Source organism: Bacillus rossius, assembly GCF_032445375.1.
Source record: "Bacillus rossius redtenbacheri isolate Brsri chromosome 4 unlocalized genomic scaffold, Brsri_v3 Brsri_v3_scf4_1, whole genome shotgun sequence".
Lineage (NCBI taxonomy): Eukaryota > Metazoa > Arthropoda > Insecta > Phasmatodea > Bacillidae > Bacillus > Bacillus rossius.
In genome coordinates, this window is record NW_026962010.1 from 23,597,212 (window position 1) to 23,614,488 (window position 17,277).

Genomic DNA, 17,277 nt, shown 5'->3' on the forward strand with positions numbered 1-17,277 from the left:
TGTGGTAGGTACTTTTAGAATATTAATTATTGGTACTCATTATATTTTACTAAGCTTGATTATTTTCAGGGATATGATATATCATAGTTAAACTTCATTTACCCATTTTTCACCCCCTTATGGGTAGGATTCTGTATTTATACATAGCATATTTTCTAAGTTAGAAAAAGAGATTTCCAAATAAAAACTCCACTTAAATCCATTTAGTAGTATTTGATTGATGCTCGGACAAACAGACGAACAAACAGACCAATAGACCAAATTAAAAAAAAACTTTATTTTTGAGTTCTCAATATTGTAAATATCCATTTGCATTTGCAATACTTTTTTTTTAAATTTCATCCAATGTACAGAGTTTTTTCCTCGAAAAGTTTTATTATTAGGGGAAGGCGGGATAAATGCACGCACTTAAACTTTGACAAATTATATTTCTGTTAATAAAGTTAAAAAAAAACAATGTAATTTATTTGTAGCAAAGCGACATTAAGTCAGTTTAAATATAGCCGAGTATTAGTACTATGTTTAAAAGGGAAGTGTGTTTTTTAAGTTAATTATTAAAATATGTATTGCGTATGATTAGCAGACTTGAGTGGGTAATCGTACGCACTAAATTTGTCTTGCGTACTATTACCCCCTATGCCAATTCTGGTACATAAATATTTTCCTGAATATTCCCTGAAAGAAAAAAAATACATATTTTTTAAAAATGACAATGTATCTAAATAACAAAATACACTTTTTGTACTATACTGAGGACATAATTTTTTTATCTTTTCAAATTAAATACATACATGACTTGATTATTATCTACAGTTTTATTTTTATTTTTCATAGCCTCTAGTTTAAGATTGCAGTATAGTATTTTTTTAAATATTTATGTAGGTACTTGGATGAAATTATGTATAGTTTAGTACGAAGGTTACTCATTATTTGCATTGTTGATGTGCGACTAGGGAGAGCTAACACAAAACAACGTACTTACACACTCACAAACCATAGTTGCAAATATATGGAAAAATTAAATTTTCGTCAAAATAATCGCAGTTGTTTTATATGACAAAGAAGTAGACTATTTCAGCATCAAGGTTGTTGAAATAATTATAATTTCTCTTGACAAAAGTCGCATATAAAATTATAGTTATTTTCTTATTATTTCCTTTGTCTTCGCTAGAAGAAACGGACGAATCGTTGAAAATATTTTATTTTTCGTTTTCTTCTTTTTAATTTTTTTTACTTCCCTTTATTATTTTCAGCTTGTGTTTTCATTTTACTTTTCCTCTTTGTTTCCACTTCTTCCAGCGTTTTCGTCTCGGCGCCTTCCTGGTTCCTGTAGTCCTTGATGTCGACGGTTTTGGAACTGGAGAAATTAGTATACATATTTGTTTGTTATTTTCACAATGTACAAGACCATTTATATGATATATTTAAACAAAACAGTTACCAAATTTCGCACGGATGAATGAAACACAGATGTTGAACTGGTACGCATGCCTGCGTACGAATACCGCAAACGACGCCATGTCAGTTTACTGACAGTCACAGTTGAAACGATCACAAAGTACAAGCCCTTACCGTGTTAAGTTATAGTAAAAACACCACGAATTATTTATAAATATCTAAAATTCTACAAAAGTACACAGTTTTTTTTACTTTACCTCGAATGCAATGAATGCAGGAACTTATTGGAAAAATCTCCGATATAAACCAACACGAATATCCGACACAACTTCAGCCGCACGCCATCGCAACTCGACTAGAACGAAGTTACTCCTTTCGCCGCATAGCAGCGCCAGTGATCCCGCGTGTGTTTCCTCTTCTTTAGCCGGATACTGCCGTGCGTACCATTGCCCACTGCGTCCAGGTGCCCCGCCTCACCTAGTGTAAATTAGTCCTGGAGACGCAATTCCGGTGACCTACCTTAGCATGTATAGTCAGCTCACTAAAATTCCTCCAGTTTTTGTCGCGAACCGGCATCAATTCGGCAGCCGAAAGGTTTAATCCGCTATAGCATTGGTTGTAGTATTGGGGGCCAGTCCGCTTAGTGTGGTGCTGAATAAAAGCCCCCTTTGAGAAATTATTTTGCAAGCGCATCCCTCAGGAATCAGTTTACGTACTGCATGCCGTAATAATTACTAAAAATCAATTACAAAAAATAAAATTATAAATTTTTACTTAAATATTATATGTTTACTCCAGCTGAGTCTATAACTGTGTAACAATACCTCACTTTTAAAATTCTTTTTGATGTGTAAACCTCTTAGCTCACGGTAGGAGTTACTTCGTAATAATAGAATGAAGGTCGATGAATGGAAATGTGAAAAGATGGCAAACTTACGTTGAGCAACATAAAACCTTATATAGTCACTCTCTTGGACAATAGGGTACATTCCAAAATTATCTGTGAGCACAATGCAACTTTATGATAGTGAACCTACCCTGGAATATATTTCTTTAACTAAAATAGTCATAGAAAAAGAAATCTCATTTTAAAATACCTAAGAAAACTGTAATTACAATGATTATAATTCATTTTTTTCTAATTTCACAATTTTCTTAATATGATAGTGGTAGAGCTTAAAGGGACGTGATTCAATTCTTGTCACTGGGAATATTATTCATTAATTTTTTACTTACATTATAATAAATAACTGTAATATAATCATTTTTATTCAGCTGAATAAAGTTAATTTTTGTTTGTTGGAATTATTTACAGACCGTTTTCAATCGTTTAAGCAAAAACAAATATACAATCATATACTTAGTATTATAATATTTGTTTTGGTTTCAATTATACGAACGCCATATAATTATGACTTCAATCATGTGCGAAATCTTTATAATATAAAAGTTTAGTCAATTATTAACAAAATGGGTACTACTTTAGTAAAATTCCTTTTCAAAAGTCAGGTCCAAATCCGGGGATATATCGGAGTTTTTTTAATAGTTTTCAATTTCCGTTTTCTCATGCTGATATTAGTGATGAGCGGTATTTATAATAACCGGTACATTCAATTGGTATAAAACAATAACAATTTTCTTACGTTGCTGGGTCTCTGATAACCGGTTATCGAATAAAGAGGATATAGTTCTCAACTGTGCGGTAGCACATATCGTCCAATCCAACGAGCAAAAACAAAAACTTGCAACTTTTAGGCGGACCTAGGTATCGCGATATGTGCTTTTCATTAGCGAACAACTATTTCTTGCTATTGATAGTATCGATTTTAAACAGCAACAAATATTTTCATAACGAAACCTTCTATACTGTGCTTTCCATTCACAAAGTTTCCAGTAAGAAAATAATCATTTAGCGGTTGATTTTTTAGGTTCATCAGGTAACTAAATAGTTTTTAGATTCTTCAAGTACCTACTAGGAAATCTTAAAATTAAAATTTTGTATAAAACTTTTTTGTTCGCGGTTATCTTAAATCGTTCGTGCTCGCAATCAACATTCATACCAATTCTCAGTTATTTGGCAACTATTAGGATGTGGCAGTTATTCCGTAATTTAAACAGTTTGGCGTTAACAGCTTAACAGTTTTAAATTTGTTTTTTCATTTGTGCGTCAATAGAATAAGGCGTCTACACGTCAAAGTTAAGAGGAATATGAGCTTAGTTCTATAAAATTTGTCATTCACTAAGTCAGTAGAAATTAATTACAATTATATATATGTTTGTTTGTTTGTCCCTTATGCGTTGAAACTTTGGTGAGTTGTTATGCACATTCCCCCACAAAAGTTTCTAAATTAGTACAACCATTTTAAAATAGGTCGCGCGTGAGTCGTTTCAACAAAAGTGTTTATTTTGCATAGTTTAGCGACAGTTCTGGTGTTTTCGGTGTATGAGTGCGCACGCATAACTTAATTAAAGTGAATTAATTATAAAATTGACATTGAAATATAGAGTTATATTGAATGAGTGATAGAGAGATATATAATTATATAAAGATATAGAGATAATGAGAATTGGATAGATGTACGGATACAGAGAGAAAGAGAGGTATAGAAAGATACATAGAGCATTTTATAGAGGGGTTGGATACGTAGGAAAAAATATATATAGTGTCATACAAAGAGCGATTTAGAGATATAGATGTATAGAGAGATATGTGATATAGCGAGGTATAAAGAGATAAATATAGTGATAGAGATGTATTATAGGTATAAGAAGTAACGGGATGTATAGAATAAATAAATAGAAAAATAGAAGGAATAAAGAGATATAGACATATACATAGAGACAGAAAAAGAGATGTAGTGAATTAGAGAGAGAGAGAGAGAGATCCTTTGTAAAAATTACAAAAAAAAAATTGAATGAATCATTAAAATGCTTTCCGGGCATTAGCAAGTAAATTTAATTACATCTGCAACCGCCACAAAATACAATTTGTTAATAAAAGAATGTCCCAGTTTTGAAAGTTAAAACTACCAACTAAACGTTGTAGAGTGTTGGTTAAAAGTTACAATTAAAGAATAACATGAAGAGTTTTCGATAAGCGCATGTGCGAACACAGCTTTGCTGTTTTCTCGCTTTCAGCGCGAATGAATGGCTCTTTCCCCAATTAGTACAGAGTGAAACTGTAAACTTCATTTGGTAATAGGAAAGAGCCTCTCCACACTATAATCGGGAGTGGTTGAACGTTGAAGTCCCTAGCCTTTGGATTGGTGGTAATTGATTGAGACGACAAAGCCCTTTTTCGCTGGCCTCCACGTTTACCTGACATAACGCCATTCGATTTTTTTTCCTTTGGGGCTTTATAAAATATCGTTTCTACGTTCTGCCGCTAACTAATGATCTGTCAGAGTTGAGACACAGAATAGAAGAAGCTTTACCAAAGTGTGGGAGGAACTGGACTTTATGTTGGATGTGTCCGTATAAATAAACGCGATGTAGTAAAATTAAAAAAAATAACTAGGTAAGTTTAATTTCAACTTTATTTATAACTTGTAAATGTTCTAATTTAAATGGTTTCAATATACCATTGAAACTAGGACATTCTTTTATGGACAGCCTGTATTCTTTTCGGTAAAAAAAAAAAAAACAGAAAATTATAATGCCAGTGTTTTTATTCCACCACATTTTTTTGAGGAAAGTAATGAATTTTTAGTCGATCTTTGCAATTGGTGAGGTGAATAACTGAAAACAGAACTTCGTGTCCACTAACTGATACTGTAAACCATCTTAATAACCACTTTTTTTATTGGAACCATAACTGTCATAACTGGTATTGGAAAATAACCATTTCGCTCATCCCCTATCTGCTATCTGCGTTTGATGGCGGCAAGCAACGTTTACGATTCAGGCAGCGCAGAATGTATGCGTGTGATTACCATCCAGAAATGCTGGCATTTGAAAAGCGAATATTTTATCCATCAGTTTCTTTATCACACTCAGCATTATATTATTTTAAGGATTCTGCGTTAAATTTCTTATCTGAATTTCGTATTATATTTTTTTTTTTGCAACATGAACAACATGATAACCCATGAATATGCTCGTTACCAAGGTTTCGTGTACACATCACTGGGAGTAATGACTAGTTCACATTTTTAATAGTTTTTTTATGTATTACTAGCTCTAGTGTCTGCGCTCCGCTACGGCGGTCTGCAGGCAGAACACATTCACACTGCTCGTTATACAAGCCCCTTCTAGTGAGTGCGCTACAGTCTGCCTCAAATTAAAAGAAAACAAAACCTTAAACGAATTTGGAAAATCAACTTATGAAACAATAACATTGCTACAGGTAAAAAAGTCGGAAGAAATATTAAGTTCAACAGTTTCCTAAGCCCTTTCAAATTCGCATTTATTTATATAACAATACCTATCTGCAATACCCGGCTTTGTCCGAGTAATAATGTATCATCATAGATTTATATTGGGGATTTATAGTTTGTTTCTAGACAAATATAAGCCAAAGTTATTAGTAACTGCCGTCTTTTAAATTAAAGGTTTTTATTTGGTTTGAATAAAAGGTTTTCGCGGTAGATTATTAATACCTGTTTACCTTTTTCTTTGCCGGTTATTACGCTCAATTTTATGACATAATTGCCGCCATCTTGGACATTCGTAATAATAAACATGGAAATGTGGAAATAATTCCAAAAATCATAAAAAAATCAGCAATTAATTTACTGATTGATTCCTGTCCGTAGTTTGATACCAGGCAGTACAGAGTTAACTAGATTGATGTATTTTATATAAACAGTCTAAGATCTGGGATACAATAACTAAAAAAACATTAGTATTCCATCAAACAGCAGGAGAGAAGAGATAGCCTACACCAAGTGCCAGCCACTCATATGGTAAGCATCACGTGATCGATACCCACCCGCAAACTTTGTACTTTATTTTCGTATTACGTTGAAAATAACTTCCAATACTTTTGAATTAAAAAGTAATGACTTATATCAAGGCTACAGGCAGGCGCTGCACATAGAGTTATTTGTATCATAAAACCACTCAAAATTTATTATTATATGACTTTTTTGGATAATAAATTACTAAATAAAACACCATATATTTTAAATATGAGTTGTTTATAAATACATAAATACATTTTTGAAGACATTACTCATCAAAATAATTAGCCTTGCTAGCAGAGAGATTTTTTTATTCCTCTTCTCCTTCGACATCTCCCATACTGTCACTATCACTATCCGGAAATAAAGATGGTGTGCTTGAAATAATAAGAGCATGTGCTCATGCCAAAAGGGTTGGTTTTCTTGTGCCGCGATGCCCTAAGGCTACAAAGGTATGGATTATAACTTATCTGAGCATATGCTCAGCCAAAGACCTTTTTTGTCTTTAACGGGACTTCAGCACAAAATTCCGTATAGAGGTTTAGGTAAACGTATAGGTAAAAATTGGCGTCATGCAGTTAAGCACAGGGCCTTGCGCTGATGGGACCCATTTAGATATGTGGGATCCGATTAAATTGTAAAGTGACTCTATGCTTATTAACTAAGTCACACGAAGAATAAGGATCACAACACAAACTAAATACCTAAACGATAAATAATACCAACCAACTTATTGTCCAGGACAATTAGTTAGACGTGAAACCTTAACAACAATAACACTGGAAACAGTTGGAACAAGGGTAGAGGCCATCATGTTAAAACATGCAAATGTCAGAGGTGAGAAATTTTTTTTAAATGTCAAAGGAACCGGCGGAGAGATGTGTGGAATGCAGAACAAGAGTTCAAATACGACAGGCAGTTGAAAGGTGCTATTTTTACAACTGTTTGTAATTTAACTCAGGATATTTCATAAAAGCAGACCTCTCAGTTTTCCACTTCAGTTGTTATTACATTCGTGTTAAATTTAATATGAATAACATTCTTAACTTAGTTCAGCATTTTACTTAATGTTCTTATACAACTAAACAGACGAAATTAACATTTTGTGAGAAGCAGTAGTTTAATTACAACAGGAGTATTCTAAGGGGGGGGGGAGTGGTCATTGGGTATATACAACCCCATCCACCCAATAATCCTAAGCTATTCTGAAACATCTATTCCTCCCAACAAAAGGAAAGAAGTTAAAATCAAACCGCAGGTGACAATTTTATAACCTCTCCCCCCTCCTCCAAATAATGTCTGAGTACGCTCATGATTTTCATAATTAGAGATTTCTCGTTTTAAGTGTTATAGCTAACGCGTTAAGGTCTTGTAACGAGAGACTTCAGACGAACATGTTAGTATAGCTCAATTCATGAACATACGTTTCGAATCAAGTTGATTGAAGCAAAATTAAAATTGTTTTCGCCTTAACGTAAGATTCTGTGAATAACAGTACGATGTAAAACTTGTATTACTGGGATGTTTGATGTTATAGTACCTCCCTATCTTTATGTATCTATTAGAATAGACTTTGGACTATTATGTAGTGTAGGTATGTTGTTATTGTGAGAAATGTAGTAATTAGTTTGTAAATATTAGGGTGTCGTGTTACACGCATTAACTTCAGTGATCTTTCGTATTATTAACTTTATAAGATTCGCTATTAAACATCGAAAGATCTGACACAACTCTATGGCTTTTACTTAATCATTATTTAACTATAAACATAAAGTGGGCCAACAAAATTATATACATCCATTCTACATAATGGTAGAAGAGCATTTTTTTTTCTATCTTTACCTCCTGTTTCACTATCACATAATTTTAAAACAATTCCAGCCAATAACATGAGTTAACATACCATTTAAATAATGTGCCAAATAAGCTGATAATCAATCCGGTTGCTTAACTGAAGGTTAAAAAGGTTTACCATAATACAGCTAGCAGAATATCATCTCTAACATACAAATTAGGGCAAATTTGATTATAAGAATGAACACGTAGCTGTTAAAACACACAGATTGAAAAACATGACAGTAAAAGAAGATACATATATCTATATTTCGAAAGAGGTAAGTATTACAAGTCTATAGTGCAGAAATGTGTTCGTTTTTTCTATGGAGTTGAAATAAAATATTAAAAGTCAAGATTCAGTACGAATCTGTACCAATACACTACCTAATCAAATTTTTGAGGTTTAGAATAAATTTAGTTGATAGACATTCTGTGTCAGGGAAACTACCTTATTTTAAAAATTAATAACACTAACAGTATAGGAGACCGCAGTTTAATTATTTTTTTCCATGTTACACAGAGACATTTAAAGTTTATATTTATATTTTAAGAAATATATCGTGAAGTTGGCCTCCTTTATAGTCAATGCATTGAGATAGTCGAGTTTTGAAGCTTCTCTCCAATCTTTCCAGAATATCGACGGGTCATTTGACGGTCGGCGTAAACTAGGGATTTCAGATAGCCACACAAAAAGAGTGTGATGCGCTGACTGGTGCTGCTGGAGATGCTAAGTGTGCCAACTAATCTTATTTATGGACCTGCAAGTTAGTCCACAGATGGATCACAGGTGTTGTCTCAGGGCTAAATGAGGATCGCCCCTCAAGGAGATGAGGCGTTCGGGGAAGTTTTCTTGCAAAGAATTCATCGATGTTCGCTCCGTGCGGGCCATGGAACCGTTCTGCTGAAACCAGACATCCCCCAAATCTAAAATGTATTGCCTAACCTGATCAATGTTTTCGGGTGTCCTGATGGTTGTTGAACGTCCTGGTTTTTTTTCCTGCGCATCACCGGTTTCCCAAAAGCTTTCCACCCATAAAATAATCGATTTCCGATCAGGAACGCGACCCGCGGGTGTGATATCAAAGTTATTCAGGATTCCACGTTGCGAGACGATGATCGAGCGGCCGCTTGAAAAGTACGCTTCTAAGGGTAACTTCTCGACCACGGCATGGTCGTTACTAAACCTACAAGTCATAAACATTTAGGTCTCGCTCTTTTGAATGGGGGCCACCCCACCCTTCTCGGAATAACTGTGGCTTCAGGGCACGCGTTTCAAATAAGGATGTTTCACTGCCGCACCTTGCTGAATCAGGAAGACCTTTTTTTCTGTTTCTTTAAATCATCAATGGGCACCAGACCATGATATATTCTAGAAGTGACTACAATTATATTTACAGCGAAGGTTAAATTTGAAATAACCTGGTATCGAAGTCAGTATTTTGAAGATCATCTACAATTTCCAGTAATTTAAATTCAACAAGAACGAGCATCGAATGAGACATAGAAACATAAATAATGTAGCGTTGTCCAGTTTGTTACAAACAATATACACCTTAATAATGTTATAGTTTACCTGAAATCTAAATACTAGCATCAAAATTTCTTTATAACTATGATTACGTTATAATGAAATGGGTATTTGTAAAACAATTATAAAACACTATGTTAAAATTTTGAATTCACTTTAATTTACAAAGTCAACGTTACCTCAGCTAGTCAAAAGTTATAAGAAATCTCTAGGTATATTTTTTAAACAGTAGCACAAAAAAAACATTGAAAATGATAATGGCAAACAAAGAAAAATTGTAATGAACAAAAATTATTGAAACAAGCAAACTTATCAAACTTACAATAGGAAGCTAAATTTTGGATACTACTATTTTCAAATTAATCGGGAGCTGATGATGAAGGTTGTGGTAGGGGTTCAGTGAGATAAGTTGGAGTGAGAGCTGTAGAATATTTCGGTTGTGGTTCAGTCTGAATGGTCGGTGCGAGAGCCGATAAACTCCTCTGTTCTGGCTGGTTGTTTTGTGCCGGAAATTAGGCATTTCGACACCTTTTTTAAATTTTTACAATAATTTTAAATTAATTTGGGAAATTTTTTTTTTTTAATTTATCTGGTTACATAAGGGTGTAGTTTTTTTTAAGTCGACTGAACCGCGACTCGCCCCTGGTCGACCTTAGTGCGTGCATACTCCGACAGAGGGAAGTCTTTTACGATAGTTCACTTCGGGCCGGACGACGAGAGTTGCCGAAGGTTTCCGACGCCCCTCCACCCTCTAGGACGAAGTCTTTTTTTAATTAGCGACGCGGCGAGGATGTGAGGAGACTCTTGCTCTGCACTCTGGAACGACCGCGTCGGTAGACCGCTGATCGTGTTTCGGGCTCCGTCCAGTTAAATCAAAGCTGACGCCGAGCAACAGTACTAAGATGTAGTCCGATCAGAAAAGGGATGTTTCCCTATTTACCTTTTGGTTTTTTATTTTAGTCATCTCAGTATAGCCTCTACGTAGTAATCCTAGTTTCTCCGCGAACCAAATTTCTTGACTGGTGCCGCATATATTTTTTTTCTTTTAACCGCGACGTCGGCCGCGCATCGCCCTCCATCTTCCGACCAGGCAACATGGCTGTGCCTAACAACAACTACTACCCTGTTTTGGTAAGTTCTCTCTTCGGTCCTTTGAACTTTGTCTCTCTTGCGGTCGTTTTCTGACCCGACCTTGTTCTGTCTGTGGTGCAGATCTAATTTATTTTGGTTTGGTCTGTCCACAGACAGGGTCCTAGTCCCCCCTCCCCCAAAGAGAAAGAAACCATCATGGGGAACTAAGGAAGCCCGGCGACCTCCAATTTTGAATTGGTGGTTTCGCCAGTGGAAGCTCTCACCCCCGGCCTTTTCGCCATCAGCTACGAACCGCCAGAAAATCTTCAGTTCGTGAGAGCGAGTGCCAGTGAAAGTTTTATTTTGTAAATTTTGCAAATGTAATTTCAGATATCAGATTCGAACCAGTTTAACAGCTTTGGTCTCTTCAGCCATCTCGAAATTGTATATGTGAAATTTTTATAATTAACCAATGATAAGCTAATATGGTGATTACAGATTATTGTAAAATGTTAAAACTTTACGGTTTATTTAAGAATGATGTGTTGGAAAAATAATTTTCTATTCGCGGCCCGGGTCGGCAAATGATTAGGTAGACTGAGCTCTCTTTAATAATGGTTAAATGATAGAAGTGTTTTCTCTTTATAGCTTGTAACAGAAAATCTTGAAAACAAACTTTGACCTTAAATAAAAGGATGCCTATAAACGTAACTGTTTGTTTTTATTACTTAAGGCAATAACGATCCACACTATGCTCCCAGGTCTTGATAGGGAGTTTACAAATTTTCTTTGGACCCACCCCGTGTCCGCCTCTGATGTTTAAATTTTGTTCTTAATTCTTCTTTTCTGCCCGCCACTTCCAAGGCCTGTTTTGTCGACATCTTGTCAGTATTAATAACAAGGACACGAGGGGCGTTTCAATTGGTAGCAGAGCATGGTTTCGTCTATAGGCATACCTGAATAGGCATACGTAAAAAAAAAGAAAAAAAAGAAAATTTTTTGAAAAGGTTTAAATTTTTTTTTGGTACTTAGACCTGTTTTGTATGATACATTGTAAGCTGGAGCTGGCACCAAACAAGTTTCTTGTCCTTCTTTAAATGTTTTAAATTAATTTTTCTCTCGTAGTTTTTCACGTGCGGTGAACGTCGTAGCTTCCAACGCCCACGCAAGCTTGCGCGAGGTGCCGCGCGACGCCGGCCGAGCAAGCGCCTGCCTTATCGCTTGTAACTCTACCGGCCGTCGACGCCTGCCCCCCCCCCCCCCCCCTCTGTCCCTGCTGACGCCTAGGGTCGCGTTAGCTTATTCGTACCTTCTTCAGGGGTACCCAAAGTCCCTCTCCCCGGGACCCTTTTGTCTCTTTAGCGCAAGGCTATCGCCTGCGACATGATTTTAAAATTTATGCCCAGTAAATCCTGGAGAGTAAAGTTTCACGTGAGCCACTGTTCAGTTCACGTTTTTTCTGATAGCCAGGTGGTTACTGCCATGTTGTTACATCCCCTCCCCGTTCCACGCCATGCGGACTGTGTCGTTCGCCAGCGTCTATTCTTCTAGGGCTGACCAAAGCTGACGTCTTTGTAGTGACGCCGGATTTTGTTTATCTCCGCCTGCCGTAGTTTCTTTACGACGGAGAATTATCTAAATTATCGTTTGCTACTGTCGTCCCGCAGTAGTTAGCTAAAAGATTTTAAATTTAAGGATTAAGTTTAGTAGTAAACAAAAAACTATACGTTATGAGTATCTTTTTTATCTGGTACGAATGTCTTTACTAGTTAACACGCAAGTACTAGTTAAACAATGATTTTTAGTATACCTACGTTTCAAGGGCTTCCCTCCCCCATCATAATAATTATTTCAACCTATACTTAAAGACATTTGATTCATCAAAATTTCAATTCTTACATTGTTAAAGTAGTAATACTTGAAAACATAATATAGTAATAAAATAATAATATAATCAAGCATATTCAAAAAAAAAAGTATTTCACCGAAATTAAGCACCTACGGGGTGACTAGCCTCATTTTATATTTATACTAATCACCGAGAGTGGTGAAATCCTTTTCAACCTCCAACGAGAGGTCCACTAAATTAATTTGTGTATGTTTAAGCATCCCGTTTATAGGCTAGCACACTCTAGGTAATTTAAGATACTTTAATTGTTAATTTTACACACGTAAGTTCAGTCTTGAGCAAACTGACTAACGTAAAAAGTTTTAATTTTTAAAATATTTTTTACTCTGTAATACTTCTCTGATGCCTTTTGAATTTTCATGAATTTTGTCCGGCGATTTTTTTATCTAGTGAATTTTTGATTACATTCATGTTTTTAAAATAATAATAATTTTAATAATAATAATCTGTAAAGTAAGCAAGCATAATTTTTTGTAGTAATTTTTTTAACTGACCTTTGATTTAACAAAGTTTATATTTTTTTAATTTTACTTTTACGTAAATGTGATGTACAGCGACGTATATAAAGTCTAAGCACAGAAGCTGTCACATCTAGACATTTTTTATTTTATCTTTTGCATTTTACCCCCAAAGTCGTATTTGTTCTACATCGTTAATGATCAAATTCTTTATTTAAGTAAGAGCTACGTGACTTCCAGACGGCAAACTGGTTTCTTTTATATGTGTTTTCAAAAGTAGGACTTAGGTCAAGCTAGCCACAGTGCAGCACAAAAATCAGTCCTCTGAGCCAACGAGCCAAGACTGGGTCCTTTGGGTGAAATATCCCATGACCACTCGAGTGAACCCTGGGTCAAATCCCCAGCACTCTACTTTGGACGACCTGTCCAACCCTCCCTTACTGGCAGTGTGAAATCTATCAGCAGCCATGGAAGGTCGAACCGCTCAATTGTAATTCACCCCTTTTTAGACTTTTTTAATATATTTTTATTGCGATTTATATATATATTTAAATAATTTAAATTTGAGTGCGAAGTGTAGTTAATTTATTTTTTTTGCAGAAATCTTTTAAAAAATAGATATTCAATTAATTATATTAAAAACATCAGAGTTGTTGAGGCTGAAATCCCTAAAAGAAAAATATACAAGGCAGTCATCACTCTATAAGATTAAATATTTAAAACGTACGTTATATTTCTGACTCATTACATTAACTTTAATTAGAGGTATAATCAAAGCTATTTTTAATAATATTCCTAAATTCATTCAAAGTATTTTTACCTTTTCAAATTTATTAATGTGGTTGATCGTTTTGGGTCTCGAACCCAGTCTAGCTTGGGGAGAAAAAACCCTCGAAGGTCTCTTTGCTCCGGCCTGTTGGTCTGATCAACCATCAGTGCACGGACATACGGAGCCTACGTAGCTAAGATCCGTAGATTCCGGGACCGAGGTGTTGCTTCGCTTTTAGCAAGCATCAAGTCTTCTCCATAGCCTGATTGAGCAGGGCTAAGTCCCAATGCCTTCGGCTTCTTGTGGAAAGATGTTTTGTACAGGGGTTTTAATTTCCGTTCTAGTTTTAAGTTACAAGGAGTGTATAGTCTCCATTTTATACTGAGTGCAAGGACGCAGGTACCTTTTTCGCCTCAGTGGCCTTATGGCCTCCCTCACAGTGCCCAACAGATGGAATCTACAGCTTGTCCAATCATAGAGATCAACCACGTCTAAATTTCACGTCATTAATTTAGTACCTACTAAAGTTTATAATATAAACAGTATTTCAAGTTCACAGAATCATGTTTTAAATCATGGTACCCTACGAGGTCCGAATACGTCGGAAGCCTGACTTTGAGACGTGACAGCGCTGCGCGCGCGCGTTAAAAAGTTAGTAGTGGGATACAGGCGAACCAGGTTACTCGCCTAACTAGAAGTGTTTTATTTTCCCTATATGCTCCGCATTCAAACGGGGGAGTATGTGCCGGAAATTAGGCATTTCGACACCTTTTTTAAATTTTTACAATAATTTTAAATTAATTTGGGAAATTTTATTTTTTTTTAATTTATCTGGTTACATAAGGGTGTAGTTTTTTTTTAATCGACTGAACCGCGACTCGCCCCTGGTCAACCTTAGTGCGTGCATACTCCGACAGAGGGAAGTCTTTTACGATAGTTCACTTCGGGCCGGACGACGAGAGTTGCCGAAGGTTTCCGACGCCCCTCCACCCTCTAGGACGAAGTCTTTTTTTTAATTAGCGACGCGGCGAGGATGTGAGGAGACTCTTGCTCTGCACTCTGGAACGACCGCGTCGGTAGACCGCTGATCGTGTTTCGGGCTCCGTCCAGTTAAATCAAAGCTGACGCCGAGCAACAGTACTAAGATGTAGTCCGATCAGAAAAGGGATGTTTCCCTATTTACCTTTTGGTTTTTTATTTTAGTCATCTCAGTATAGCCTCTACGTAGTAATCCTAGTTTCTCCGCGAACCAAATTTCTTGTCTGGTGCCGCATATATTTTTTTTCTTTTAACCGCGACGTCGGCCGCGCATCGCCCTCCATCTTCCGACCAGGCAACATGGCTGTGCCTAACAACAACTACTACCCTGTTTTGGTAAGTTCTCTCTTCGGTCCTTTGAACTTTGTCTCTCTTGCGGTCGTTTTCTGACCCGACCTTGTTCTGTCTGTGGTGCAGATCTAATTTATTTTGGTTTGGTCTGTCCACAGACAGGGTCCTAGTCCCCCCTCCCCCAAAGAGAAAGAAACCATCATGGGGAACTAAGGAAGCCCGGCGACCTCCAATTTTGAATTGGTGGTTTCGCCAGTGGAAGCTCTCACCCCCGGCCTTTTCGCCATTAGCTACGAACCGCCAGAAAATCTTCAGTTCGTGAGAGCGAGTGCCAGTGAAAGTTTTATTTTGTAAATTTTGCAAATGTAATTTCAGATATCAGATTCGAACCAGTTTAACAGCTTTGGTCTCTTCAGCCATCTCGAAATTGTATATGTGAAATTTTTATAATTAACCAATGATAAGCTAATATGGTGATTACAGATTATTGTAAAATGTTAAAACTTTACGGTTTATTTAAGAATGATGTGTTGGAAAAATAATTTTCTATTCGCGGCCCGGGTCGGCAAATGATTAGGTAGACTGAGCTCTCTTTAATAATGGTTAAATGATAGAAGTGTTTTCTCTTTATAGCTTGTAACAGAAAATCTTGAAAACAAACTTTGACCTTAAATAAAAGGATGCCTATAAACGTAACTGTTTGTTTTTATTACTTAAGGCAATAACGATCCACACTATGCTCCCAGGTCTTGATAGGGAGTTTACAAATTTTCTTTGGACCCACCCCGTGTCCGCCTCTGATGTTTAAATTTTGTTCTTAATTCTTCTTTTCTGCCCGCCACTTCCAAGGCCTGTTTTGTCGACATCTTGTCAGTATTAATAACAAGGACACGAGGGGCGTTTCAGTTTGTAGAGAGTGAAGAAGGTCCAGGCGGCGGTACAGTAACTCAGCTGGAGCAAAAGGTAATGCAGGTCTCGCTTTGGAAACTATGCAGTTGAAAACATTTAAATTTGAAGAGGACATCGATTTTTCAGTTGGCACCGATCCTCTGAATGTACTGGACTAGCTTCATTATCGGTAGTCTTTGGCTCTCGAAAGTCCTCAGAAGGAATGAAATCTAAATCTGAGAACACATTTGGATTCAAAGTCATATACACGCAAAAGCTGTCTGTGCCAAATTATTTCTACAGACTGAGTGTAGGATGTGTTAATCAGACCAGTAACATCCCTCTGAGCAGTTTTTAAAGGTCGATACTTCTTCATCCATGTTGATTGAATGCTCCTTTGAAAGGCCGCATACCACCCGACCTAATGGTTGCAATTAATGTGCGGTGGTAGGCTTATCATGCGAATGTGATTTTTTTAAACAAACATGATGAGATCAAGATCCTTATGGCTGCTGTGGCCATGAAGAATTAGGTGGGCAGATTCTTCTATAATGAGAAGAGTCCTCTCAACGAACAATTCTAACCATTTCAAGAACACTTTAGCAGTGATCCAGCTGCAAAAAATATTTCCTAGTGGAGCAAATTTTTTTCAGAACAGCGTCTACTCGTTGTTTATTAAGGAAAACAACGAGGAGAAGAACAAAAATGTCCCCAGCAGCATTTACGCACAGTAAAACTGTAACTTTTTCTCCTATTTCTCCTGATGTATTCTTGCTTACTTGCTTTTTCCGTTTTGTGAGATCACCTTAACATCGTTGGCATTAACAATAGAGACCCCAGTCCCACCCCAGTTGTGTTTTCTATTGGCTGAGAAATGGTGTTTAGAAAGTAGCTCGGAATACTTATTAAATAAGCGATCTACTTGATGTTTGGGTAATCATAAAGCTCTCTGCAGGCTTGTGGACTCTGGAATTCTCAAAGAAAGCTCGAGTTAACGAGCCATAAAGTTATAATAAAACTGCTTCCCAGCAATTTTGTTATCCTTTAAACTGGCGAGGCAACTTTAGATGCTCTGCCAAATCGAATGCCAATTTCATAAATTCTCTCCTCCTTAGAGGCACGAATCTGTTGTTCTTATCTCGCATATAAAAATCAAAGTTTTTTTTTTACATTTCACATCAAGAGTGATT

At 36.3% G+C, this 17,277-nt stretch overlaps 1 protein-coding gene and 1 long non-coding RNA gene across 2 annotated transcripts in view; one reads left to right on the top strand and one right to left on the bottom strand.

Moving 5' to 3' along the window:
- LOC134541488 (sodium channel protein 60E-like) overlaps positions 1-17,277 on the bottom strand; it is a 219,708-nt gene that overhangs the window by 169,749 nt on the left and 32,682 nt on the right. The gene's annotated exons all lie outside the window — the stretch shown is intronic.
- Positions 10,416-16,088, top strand: LOC134541490 (uncharacterized). Its single transcript, XR_010076642.1, has 3 exons — positions 10,416-10,794; positions 10,908-15,244; positions 15,358-16,088. It is a non-coding gene; the product is annotated as an uncharacterized LOC134541490 (long non-coding RNA).